Genomic DNA, 13,088 nt, shown 5'->3' with positions numbered 1-13,088 from the left:
TGCACATGCCGACTTCGCAAGCAGAAGATGAAGATACTGAGAAATTATGTGATGATACTGAACGAGTAATTCAGAACGTAAGGAAAGGTGAAAATTTAACAGTCATGGGATGCAGTAATACACTTATAGGGGAAGAGTGGGAGAGAGGGTTACGGGAGAATGTGGGCTTAGTAACAGGAATGAGAGAGGAGAAAGATTAACTGATGTCTGTAATAAATTTTACCTAGTGATGTCGAATACTCTGTTCATCGACCACTTAGATAAGGGTGAGAGATAGGGAAAGATCGCAATTAGATTACGTCACGGTCAAGCAGAAATTCATGAATCAGATATTGGTTTGTAAGGGTTGTCCGCCAGCAGATTGAGACGGAGGTAATTTTGTAATGATAGAGACTACGCTGAAGTTTTAGACACTAGCCAGGAAGAATCAGTGCGCAATGAAGTGGGATATGGAAGTACTAAGGAATCAAGAGATGCGCTTTACGTTCCCTTGCGATATACATACTGCAATAATGAATAGCTCAATAGGCAACTCATTTGAAGAGGAAAAGTAAACCTAAAATGGGCGACCACAGAAGTTTAAAACAAAGGTACAAGTAAAGTAACTGCGAAGAAACCATGGGAAACAGAAGAGACACTTCATGTAATCAACGAAAGAAGAGAGCACAAAAATATTCAGGGATATTAAGGAATACAAAAATATAAGCCACTTAAGAAATAAGTGAATAGGAAGTGTAGGGAAGCTATGGCAAATTGGCTGTTTGAAAAATGTGAATAAATCGAAGTAGAAATTATTGACAGAAGGACTTACTCAGCGTACAGAAAAGTAGTTGAAATGAAAAGCAAGGGTGGTAATATTGAGAGTGGAATGGGAATTCTTTTCCCAAATGCAGAGGAGAGAGCGAATAGAGGCCAATAATACACCGAGATCCACTGCGAGGGGGAGGAATTATCTGATTATAGACGAAGAATCTGGAACCGAAAGAGTAGGGGTAAGGGATCCAGTATTACAACCAGGATAAGCAGAAGGGGTAGGTAGCATTTCTAAAATCACTGGGATGTCGCAATAAAGCGACTACTGAAGTTGGTGCGTAGAATGTGTGAGACTAGCGATAAGCCATTACACTCGGTAAAACGTCATCCACACAATTCCGAAGATAGAAAGAGCCGATGAGAGAGAGAATTACGGCACAATCCAATCAGCTTAGCAGCACATGTATCCAGGTTGCTGACCAAGAATAATAAAGAGAAAAACTGGAAAGAAAATTGAGGATCTGTTAGATGGCGATCGGTTTGCATTTAGAAAGGGTAAAGACTACAGAGAGGCCGTTCCGACGTTGCGATTGATAATGGAAACAAGTCTGAAGCAAAATCAATACGTTCGTCTGACTTATCGACTTGGAAAATGCGTTCGCCATGGCAGAATTGTACAGGATATTAGAGATTCGGTGAAAAATAGGTTAGACAGTATTCAGAGTAATATACAATATATACAAGAACCAGAAGAGAACAATAGAACTATAAGATCAAGAATGAAGTGCTCTGATTAAAAAGGGTGTAAGACAGGGATGTAATCTTTCACAGCTGCTGTTCAAGCTATACATACAAAAAGCGATGACTGAATTCAAAGAAAGTTGCAAAATTCAGTATAAATGGATATCAATGACAAGATTCTATTATGACATTGATACGCCCGCTAAGCACGCTGGGCACAACATGTAATAGGATTGTGGGAAGGGCCAAGGGCTGAGGTCACTTTCTGCTTCTACTTGTCATTTATTGTACTGTAGGAACGGCTGAAGGCCTCTAACAAGAAATCTTATCAAGATAAAAATCCAATTAATAAAGCAATAAAATAATTCAAGGAAACATATGCAAAGTGAAATACAAATGGCTGAGGGCCATAATTAATTTCCAAAATTTTAGAATATATTACCCTAGACCCTTAAGGCCGAAGGCAAACAAGAAATCTGAAAAAAATCAAAAATTCAATTAAGATAGCAATAGAATAACTTAAAGAAACAACATATGCAATGTGCAATAGCAATGGCTGAGGACCACAATCAAACTTAGAAATTTCAAAATATATTACCATAATATTTAAAGGCAGAAGGTGCAGTGTTTAAGCTTGAAAGATAAATTTAAAAATTAATTTGCATAATTTTAAGTAACAGAAAATAACCATAAGCCTAAAAGTTAAAATAGCTGACAATAAATAATTAAACACCGGTTGCACTCATAAGGCCTCCACGGAGGTTGGTCAGCCCTCATTCACTTAGGTGAGACAGGTTGTGAGCCCAACTATACTTGATCCATTGGAACCCAACCAGGGGGCAGCCATGGACCGACCGGCACAACAAGTTGCTTCCCGTCAATCAGTACATGAGAACCTCAACCGCCAATGTTACAAACGTGATAACCTACAACGGAGTACGTATTAGATTTCAAAATTACACAGCATGTTGAACAGCGACAACAGGTGAGGAAATTACGTTAGTGTCCAAGGCAGGTAACCGGAACACTAATGGCCAATAGGCAGAAAATTCCACTGACACACTTTAATTTGAAACACGCACATAGTTAACTCGCTCAAAAGAACACTGCCTGAATTTACGTCAGTGCCCAGGGCAGGTAACAAGAACGCCAATGGTCACAAGACAGAAAATTCCACTGATACACTCAAAACGTAGTCGACCAAAATAGTTAATTGCACCGCATGGCGGCTAAATCTCAGCAATAGAACCACTCTGTGTTGCTCACCAGAAAACCTTCCAAACAGCAAACCACCGAAGCGAACCACCACAACATGAGTAGACGTGGCTTGGTTAGTTGAAGCCACTACTCAAATTTTACGTCCTGATTCGGCGAACCAGGAAGCTCGTAGCGATCGGACAGCTCGACACACGCTCCGACACTGGGCAGGGACTGCCAGCGGCCCCAGCCGACTGCAACGCGTGGAGAACTTCCCTCGTCCGTAACAACCAACCGACTCCACGCAGAATGCCGACATCTAAAATCGTAGTCAGTGTTGTGGATTGGCAGGAGCCAACCCACGGAGTTTGGAGGAAGCCGAAAGGCACGCGTTTAGGTTCACGCCGGCTGGCGTGAGGTCTGGAACAGGACAAGGAAATTAGACTTCAGAAAAAAGGTGGTACTTGGTGGAATACTTAACTTTAATCCATTAATGTTGAACGTAGCTCTTGTCTGTACATTCTTTACAATATCAATAGCAACTGATAATGGCGCCTTGCTAGGTCGTAGCAAATGACGTAGCTGAAGGCTATGCTAACTATCGTCTCGGCAAATGAGAGCGTATTTTGTCAGTGAACCATCGCTAGCAAAGTCGGTTGCACAACTGGGGCGAGTGCTTGGAAGTCTCTCTAGATTTGCCGTGTGGCGGCGCTCGGTCTGCAATCTCTGATAGTGGCGACACGCGAGTCCGACTTATACTACAGGACCGCGGCCGATTTAAAGGCTACCACCTAGCAAGTGTGGTGTCTGGCCGTGACACCACAGCCAGTATACATAAAACGCCTACTACTCACGCAACCTGACAAACACTTACACGAAGAGCTGAACGATACACATCCGTAACTAAGCACGCACGGGAGTCGATGCGTAATGCGTAGACACACACACACACACACACACACACACACACACACACACACACACACACACGCACACAGCCGACTCATGAACGATCGACGAGACAAAACGCGTCGTCCAGATGGACGACCGACCGACGATCCACCAAGACCGTGGCCCGACTCAAGTGATGCGTGGCGGCAATGGTTGGGTGAGCGATGTCGATGCAGACCTCACAGCTCCAACCAAGCTGCGCTAGTGCTGCATTGCAACTCCCCGACTGGCAGGTCCGGACTGCGCTCCCGACGCGTCCTCAACCGACTGGCAGCCCGGACTCGCAACACGGACTCGCGACGTCAACTAGAATTCGCTTACGTCAGACAGCGACCGGGCAGTAATAGCCCTGAAGCAAAGATGCTACGAGAGGGGATATATCGATACAGGCTGCTAACGCCTCTCACGGTCAGGCAAAGCAGCAACTCAGTGAAAGTAGTAATTTAAATTAACGTAGTGAGGTGGAAGTACGTTAAAAACAGGGTGTGAAATACATGATGGCGGGAACACGTGCCACGCACGGCTCAGACATTATTATCCTCAGTGATTCTTACATTAGTAAGAGGTATTCTGACTTCAGTAAGATGCTGAAGGGAATGAACATTGTAATGCAGACTCATCGAAGAACTGCGCCCGGCGGGCGCGCCAGCGCCCCGCGGGTGCAAGGCAGTGTAGTTCAGCGCCCCGTCCGCGAACGTGTGTCGCTAGAGTCGGCAGAGGAGCTGCGGAGAGAGAGAGACCGCACAACAGTGCGCTGCGCTGCGCTGATCTGTCCCGCAGTCAGATCCAACGTAAACAAAGTAACAGAGGAACCGCACTTCTGTAAAAGAGGTCGATGAGCGGAAAACCAAGCAAACCATTTACTACTTAGGTAACAACTAGTGTTCGTGTGGCAGAATTACTACGCAAACCTTCAGAAAACAATATCCAAAACAAGAATCGAAAAACATCTTAGTTGTTTCCTCACCCACAGGTTCATTCTATTAGTACTGCACATTCACACTCGTCATTATGTACAATAGGCGTCTTCTGAAAAATACAGGCTGTCCCAGCTACCTTGTCCACCCAAAATATCTCTGTAACAATAACAGCTATTGGAAAACGACTTTCACCAGTATCAATGTAGGGCTGGGGCCCATGCATGTACGTATTTGGAAACATTCTAAAACGAAAGCATATGTGTTTTTAACACAAACTTATGTTTTTTTTTAAATGGACCTCCTATATTTTCTCTTCAGCAATCCATAGCATGACAAAGCACATACACAGTGGCGTTGATTGCATCGCAATATTCCCATTACATCCCGAGATATTGAGACGCGAAGTTGACGCTTGAAACACCCGACATGCGCTGCTAGCGCACGCCCTGAGGCTCAGGCGTGAACCCCATGCTGCCTGTAATCGCGATGTGATTGACAAGTAAGTGTCCCTCTTGATAAGTATGGAGGTGTGATTACACATGTCAATCACATCGCGATTACGGGCAGCATAGGGTTCACGCCTGAGCCTCAGGACGTGCGCTAGCTGTGCATGTCGGGTATTTCAAGCGTCAACTTCGCGTCTCAATATCTCGGGATGTAATGGGAATATTGCGATGCAATGAACGCCACTGTGTATGTGCTTTGTCATGCTATGGATTGCTGAAGAGAAAATATAGGAGGTCCATTTAAAAAAAACATAAGTTTGCGTTAAAAAACACATGTGCTTTCCTTTTACAATGTTTCCAAATATGTACATTCATAGGCCCCAGCCCTACATTGATACCGGTGGAAGTCGTTTTCCAATAGCTGTTATTGTTCCAGACATATTTTGGGTGGACAAGATAGCTGGGACACCCTGTATATCAGTTTCTTAAAGGAACTAGAGTCATAAGTATTCCATTTTAGAAACAATTTTATGTAAGTGATATAGTGTCTCATTCTTACTGTTAGCAGTTCAAGTCAATATTTTTTGTTATACTTTGGGCTATTTCTTTTTGTATCAACACTCCTGGAAATGGAAAAAAGAACACATTGACACCGGTGTGTCAGACCCACCATACTTGCTCCGGAAACTGCGAGAGGGCTGTACAAGCAATGATCACACGCACGGCACAGCGGACACACCAGGAACCGCGGTGTTGGCCGTCGAATGGCGCTAGCTGCGCAGCATTTGTACACCGCCGCCGTCAGTGTCAGCCAGTTTGCCGTGGCATACGGAGCTCCATCGCAGTCTTTAACACTGGTAGCATGCCGCGACAGCGTGGACGTGAACCGTATGTGCAGTTGACGGACTTTGGGCGAGGGCGCATAGTGGGCATGCGGGAGGCCGGGTGGACGTACCGCCGAATTGCTCGTGGGGCGTGAGGTCTCCACAGTACATCGATGTTGCCGCCAGTGGTCGGCGGAAGGTGCACGTGCCCGTCGACCTGGGACCGGACCGCAGCGACGCACGGATGCACGCCAAGACCGTAGGATCCTACGCAGTGCCGTAGGGGACCGCACCGCCACTTCCCAGCAAATTAGGGACACTGTTGCTCCTGGGGTATCGGCGAGGACCATTCGCAACCGTCTCCATGAAGCTGGGCTACGGTCCCGCACACCGTTAGGCCGTCTTCCGCTCACGCCCCAACATCGTGCAGCCCGCCTCCAGTGGTGTCGCGACAGGCGTGAATGGAGGGACGAATGGAGACGTGTCGTCTTCAGCGATGAGAGTCGCTTCTGCCTTGGTGCCAATGATGGTCGTATGCGTGTTTGGCGCCGTGCAGGTGAGCGCCACAATCAGGACTGCATACGACCGAGGCACACAGGGCCAACACCCGGCATCATGGTGTGGGGAGCGATCTCCTACACTGGCCGTACACCACTGGTGATCGTCGAGGGGACACTGAATAGTGCACGGTACATCCAAACCGTCATCGAACCCATCGTTCTACCATTCCTAGACCGGCAAGGGAACTTGCTGTTCCAACAAGACAATGCACGTCCGCATGTATCCCGTGCCACCCAACGTGCTCTAGAAGGTGTAAGTCAACTACCCTGGCCAGCAAGATCTCCGGATCTGTCCCCCATTGAGCATGTTTGGGACTGGATGAAGCGTCGTCTCACGCAGTCTGCACGTCCAGCACGAACGCTGGTCCAACTGAGGCGCCAGGTGGAAATGGCATGGCAAGCCGTTCCACAGGACTACATCCAGCATCTCTACGATCGTCTCCATGGGAGAATAGCAGCCTGCATTGCTGCGAAAGGTGGATATACACTGTACTAGTGCCGACATTGTGCATGCTCTGTTGCCTGTGTCTATGTGCCTGTGGTTCTGTCAGTGTGATCATGTGATGTATCTGACCCCAGGAATGTGTCAATAAAGTTTCCCCTTCCTGGGACAATGAATTAACGGTGTTCTTATTTCAATTTCCAGGAGTGTATTTTCAGAGTTTAGAAATCGGATCCTTAGTTTGCTGTTTTGTACGTAATAATTTTAACCGACAAAGTTTGAATAATTAAATAGAATTACGGTTATTAAGCTCTTTAACTCTTACAGTCAACATTGTTAAAGAAGACAATTACATGCGAAGTGCGCGTACAGTGGCATGGCGAGGCTCGGCGGGCGGTCCGCACGGCCAGCTAAGCGGCGCGGCTCGGCCACTGCAGCAACATAGGAATTCGCCCGGGGCGATGGCCGCGGGCGATCGCGGGCGCTAGCGCCCCAGGGGCACAGTTTGGACGAGCGTGTTCTAATGGGTACGGAATATGAATGAATGTAAATCGAAGAAAGACGAAAGCGATGAGAAGTAGCGGAAATGAGAAAAGCCAGAATCTGAACACAAGAATTAGGGGTCACAAACCAGACGAAATTCAGGAATTCTGCTCCCTAGGAAGCAAAATAACTCATAGCGGACTGAACAGAGACGACATGAAAAGCAGACTACCACTGGCAAAAAGGGTGTTCGAGGCAGAGAGAAGTCTACTAGTATCAAACATGGCCTTTAATTTGAGGAAGAAATATCTGAGAATGTACGTTTGGAGCACAGTATTATACGATAGTGAAACATTGATTTTGATAAAACTTAACAGAAGAGAATAGAAGGATTTAGGATGTGGTGCTAGAGAAGGCCTTTGAAAATTTCGTGGACTCAAAAGGTAAGGAATGAGGAGGTTGTCCACAGAATCGGGGAGGACAGGAATGTATGGGAAGCACTGACAAGAAGAGGGGAAGAATGACAGGACCTCTGTTAAGACATCACGGAAAAACCTCCATGGTACTCAAGGATGCTGTAGAAGGTAAGAAGTCGAGAGGAAGGCCGAGACCGGGATACCTCCAACAAATAGTTCAAATAACAACAACATAAAGATGAGATATTTATTGTTATTTTTATTTATTTATTGAGATTTTCCTCTGTACAAAGGTTTTTCTCCACATACCAAATACCAAGAAAATATTATATCAGTTACCTAAGATCTTCATTTACCTCCTCTCCCTCCAAGTGTTTCGATCTTGTATAACTTCATCCTCTGCACCAAATCCTCTCATTGTTAATTTACATTTTGGACCCAGGTGATCATGGGTCGTCCTCTTCTCTTCCTGCCCTCCAGTTCCCGTCCCAGGATCATTTTCGGTATTCTGGTCTCGTCTATTCTTCTTACACGTTCAAATGGTTCAAATGGCTCTGAGCACTATGCGACTTAACTTCTGAGGTCATTAGTCGCCTAGAACTTAGAACTAATTAAACCTAACTAACCTAAGGACATCACACACATCCATGCCCGAGGCAGGATTCGAACCTGCGATCGTAGCGGTCACGCGGTTCCAGACTGAAGCGCCTTTAACCGCACGGCCACACCGGCCGGCTTCTTACATGTCTGTACCATTGTAAGTTGCTTATGTCCATCACGTCTTGTACTGTATCTCTTACTCCCATTCTCTTCATTATTTCGTCGTTTCTTATTTTCTCTTTTCTAGAAATTCTTGGTGATATACTTCAGAAATCACTTTCTACTTCCTGCAGTCTTCTTTCGTGTTTCGGACTAGTAGTCCAAGTCTTCATTTCATATATGATTATGCTACCTAGTACCGAAAATATGGTGCTTTTGGTTCGGTTTATTACATTTCCACTCCATAAGATTGATGTGAGCATCCTAATAACCTTCCTTCCTTTAATAATTCTGATTCCTACCTCTGATTTTCCCTCTATCTCTAAAAAGAATCATAAATAATTTTCTTTCCCTCTACGTACAGGGTGTTTATAATTAAAGTTAACCTTTCAAACCGGTGTAGAAATAACACCAGAATGACGTCAAATTGCAACAGAATACTACCGGAGAAGGGGGAAAACGTGTGGCAGAAGAAAATAAAGAGTTAAAATATGTAGCAATAGATGGCGCTGTAATCATCATAATTTAATAGTGGTCGACTACAAATGACAAATGAATCATACTAGAATGCCTAAGGTCACCGTTTGACATTAAACAAACTGTACTAGTCAGTGTACATGGGTGTGCATGTGTGATACTGTTAGCTGTGTAAGCCCATTCACCACGCAAGGTCATATCGCATCGGATGCGAAAAATCGGTTTTTAATTTTTATGAGGCGAAATACCGCATAAAAAGCATCACTCACGTCGGTTTTTAATTGTCCTGAGGCAAAAAACCCCATGAAGATAATCAATGAGAATGCAATCGAATTATTAATTTCCGTGTGACTGGCTCAAAACATGTTCGATACGTTGTCCACCGTTTTCTGCAACAAGTTCAAATCGGGAAACAGCATGTTCCACAACAGATCGAAGTGTTTCCGAGGTCACGTTCAGAATATGTTGCGCAATACGTGCATTCAATGCAGCTAAGTTTGCAGTCGGAACACTGAACGGAACATCTTTCGGATAGCTCCACAGCCAGAAGTCACATGGATTAAGATCTGCTGATCAGGACGGTCAGACTTTAGGGAAATTGCGGCTGATTTATTTATTTATATATTCATCGTATGGAAATATACATGCAAGTTACAGCTATATTTACAGAATAGAAAAGAAATATTTATACATAGAAGTGGAATGTACAAGAGCTATGGTCACTAATTATATCACATACTGATATCCAGAGAGTCTATCCAATCCAGTGCAGTTGGTGAGGCGTTGATTATGCCGTTCCACCCTGCACCGAAATATCTATTGGAACATTCCTCTACAATGTGTTCAACAGACTGTTCTGCTGCTACTCAGTCGCACATCGCGGAGACTGAGAGTCCTAATTGGCACCTGAAGGACTTAGTTCTTCCATATCCAAATCAGATTCTTCTTGGTAGTTGAAAGCCTGATATGTATGTGGGGTCTTCAAGGCCACGGCGAAGTATGCTGGTGTCGTTTTTCCATTTCTCCTTCCACACATCTTCAATCTTTAATGGTTCAGGTTCTCGAGCTGTCTAAAATGGTTTTCTTGATTTGATACGCGTGCATAGTGGATTTAGCAGTATTTCCTGGGAGGGTAGCCTTTGGGGAGCTTTTCGTTATTAATTCTAGCATTTCTGAAATGGCTCTTCTGCAGCTGCTTAACTGGATTTGCAATGTGCGAAGGTGCGACATCTAGCATGAACCTATCCACACATCCGCGCTGTTGGACAGTTGGAATGACGTGGTTGCGCAAAAGACACTCATAGCGCTTACCAGTGACGGTACAGGTAACAGTCCGGAAGCAGCTACCTCTTCGAAAAAAATGTGACCCTACGATAAATGATGCTGTAAAACCGTATCGCACAGAGACCTTTTCAGGGTGAAGTGGTACTGGTTGACTTGCGTGTGGATTTTCTGTGGCCCATATACGACAATTTTGTGTATTAACATATCCTGTCAGATGGAAGTGAGCTTCGTGTGTACACAAAATCTTCCACTGCCAATCATTGTCCACTTTCATGTGACCAAGAAATTCTAAAGCAAAGGTCCCTCTTGCAGAAAGGTCAATTCGTGCACATGGGTAATTTTGATTGGATAGAAAAGAAGGATGTTTCATAGGAAGTTGTGCACCCTGCTCAGGAGTTTGTTCGGACAATTTTCCGTACACTACAAGTTTGCACACCACCACTCGTCTCCTCTTGCATTGCTGTGGCCACTGCTTCCACTGACATCGACTCAATACGTTTCCTCCCTCTACCAGGTTGCACAGCAAAAGAACCCGTCTTTTCGAATTTCAGAATCACTTTCTCCAGACCTACGGTAATCATCGGACAAACGCGTTTCTTCAAACCTTCAGTGTCCGGAATTTCTGCAGAGCGATGTGTGCACAGTCGTCATTCTTGTAATACAGCTTTACAAGCAGAGCGCGATCCTGCATTGAGACAGTCACAGCGAACGCTGCAGACGGAAAGGAGGAAAAGCCGTGTACTCGGCGTGTTTATACCAACGTCAATGGGTCGTGGGCATGTCAAGTGTTTCCATTAATGTATTCTGACACACACAGCGCCATCTATTGATCAATTTTCACACTATTTTTTTTCTTCTGCCTTATAATTTCCCCCTTCTCCGATAACATTCCGTTGCTATTTGTCGTCATTATAATATTCTGTTGCAATTTGGCGTCATTCTGACCAGTGGTGTTACTTCTACAGCGTTTCAAAAGTTTAACTTTAATTATAGTGACCCTGTATGTGTTATCTGGATCATTAGTTAGTTATTTTGTTTTCTGGTAATTAATTTGCAGTCCCTAGTTATATTCTATTGATAACTGGCTACATATATAATTTGAATCCTCCCCACCTTGTGCTATAACTACTTGATCATCATCAAATAGTAGGTGATGCAAATAAACTCCATCCTTAATTTCTAACCGCATCCCATAGCATTTAAAAGACTATGTCTTAAGACTTATGATAAATTTATATTTATGAGATAAGGATTTTAAAAGATTTTGATTGGTTATTTATACTTATAAGAAACATGGGGCTCTTCATTTTAAAAATAAACCGTAGAAATAGAAGAATACATTTTAAAACACTGAATATGAAAAAGAAGCGCTTCACTGACACTAAAGCTAAAAGGAACTGCATGGGTATCCTATGCGGAAGGGGATAACTTTGGTGACGGAGGATGTTAGAGGAAGGTGGTGTGAGGATGGAGGACTAGTGAATGGATCGAAGGGGTAGAAGTGGCTGCTAAGAAACCTGAAAGAGGGCAGTAGCTTGAGTAATGCCATACATGTTTGGAGGCTTCCAAAAGTCGAGGGAAGCAAAAGCAGTTTATTTACAGGTATTGAACTGGTGTGATAGGAGATGGGTGATGTGCTGGAACTGGTCATCGGAACAATAGGTGGGGCGAAAGCCCCTCTGACTGATGGGAAGGAGGTGGTGTTATCCAAGCGTCGATGGATGTATCAAGAAAGGATGGATTCAAAGACCTTACGAAACAGTGAGGTGAGATAGATGCAGTAGTGGAAGGAAGCATCAGTAGGAGGTTCGTGCCGTTTAAAAAAAAAAGAATGATTTTAGATGTTTTCCACATTCTGGGGTAGCAACTTGTGCAAAATATTATGTCACAGATGATTGTAAGGCTGCCAATAAAGGAGACAGGGCATACTTTAAAGTACCGATACTTAGTTATCTAAGTACTGAATGTTTGGAGCCTGTGGTGGGACAGCAGTGTTTGTTCAGTCATGTATGGTAGGGAACAGGGAGAAATCAAAATGAGGGACATCAGGGATGGAGAAGATGTCACAGAGATGGGATGCAAAGTGGTCAGTCTTGCTCAGGTAATCAGGTAAGGAATGACAATCATGGAGGAAAGGTTACTGAGGGATGGAATTACTGACATAGTGTGGATGGAATCGTTTCCACTACCTGGAAGAGTAAATGGGGAGTGTAGCGTTGGGCCTGATGCATGTTTGATACTAGTGGCAGCGTTTATTTGCGGTTAATAAATTCCTGACGTATCTCTGTTTTTGTTGTTAAGTGTGGAGGCAAGTCGGCAAGAAAGAGTGGTACATGCGACGGGTTCTCGGAGAAGCAGTAGTGTTTATGTGGGAGTTTGGAATGATAAATATATATGGCCTTGGTAGCGATGCGGGCTGATACAGTGTTCGGAAAGTCTGCTATAGGAAATATCGTCGGGTTGCCTGAAGGTTCGTGGTTGGGTATGGGTATCTATGGATTGCACTTAGGAATTCCAGCAGGGATGGATAACTTGTGGGCGAAGATTGGGATGTGGTGCAAGGAGATTAAGTAGTATTAAGTAGTGTGTAGAAGTTGGTGAAGAGAACAGGTAGAAGGTCACTTCAAACTGGATTGAGGACTTCTACAGTGGGGAGTCGATCAAGGCTACGAGTTACTAGTACGACATCTAAGGTGGTGTAGGTTATGGATGGGTATTCTGTGGGTTGAGATGGTGATGCAAACAATACTATCTTTGAGGGAGTCGGTAAACTGATACCACCGCAGGAATACTGCAGGAGATCTATGTAGTCCGCTTATGAAGTAACATATTTAA

This window comes from Schistocerca nitens, chromosome 8, assembly GCF_023898315.1.
Source record: "Schistocerca nitens isolate TAMUIC-IGC-003100 chromosome 8, iqSchNite1.1, whole genome shotgun sequence".
NCBI classification, from domain to species: Eukaryota; Metazoa; Arthropoda; class Insecta; order Orthoptera; family Acrididae; genus Schistocerca; species Schistocerca nitens.
The sequence above is the reverse complement of the archived record's forward strand: the minus strand, read 5'-3'. Positions refer to the sequence as shown.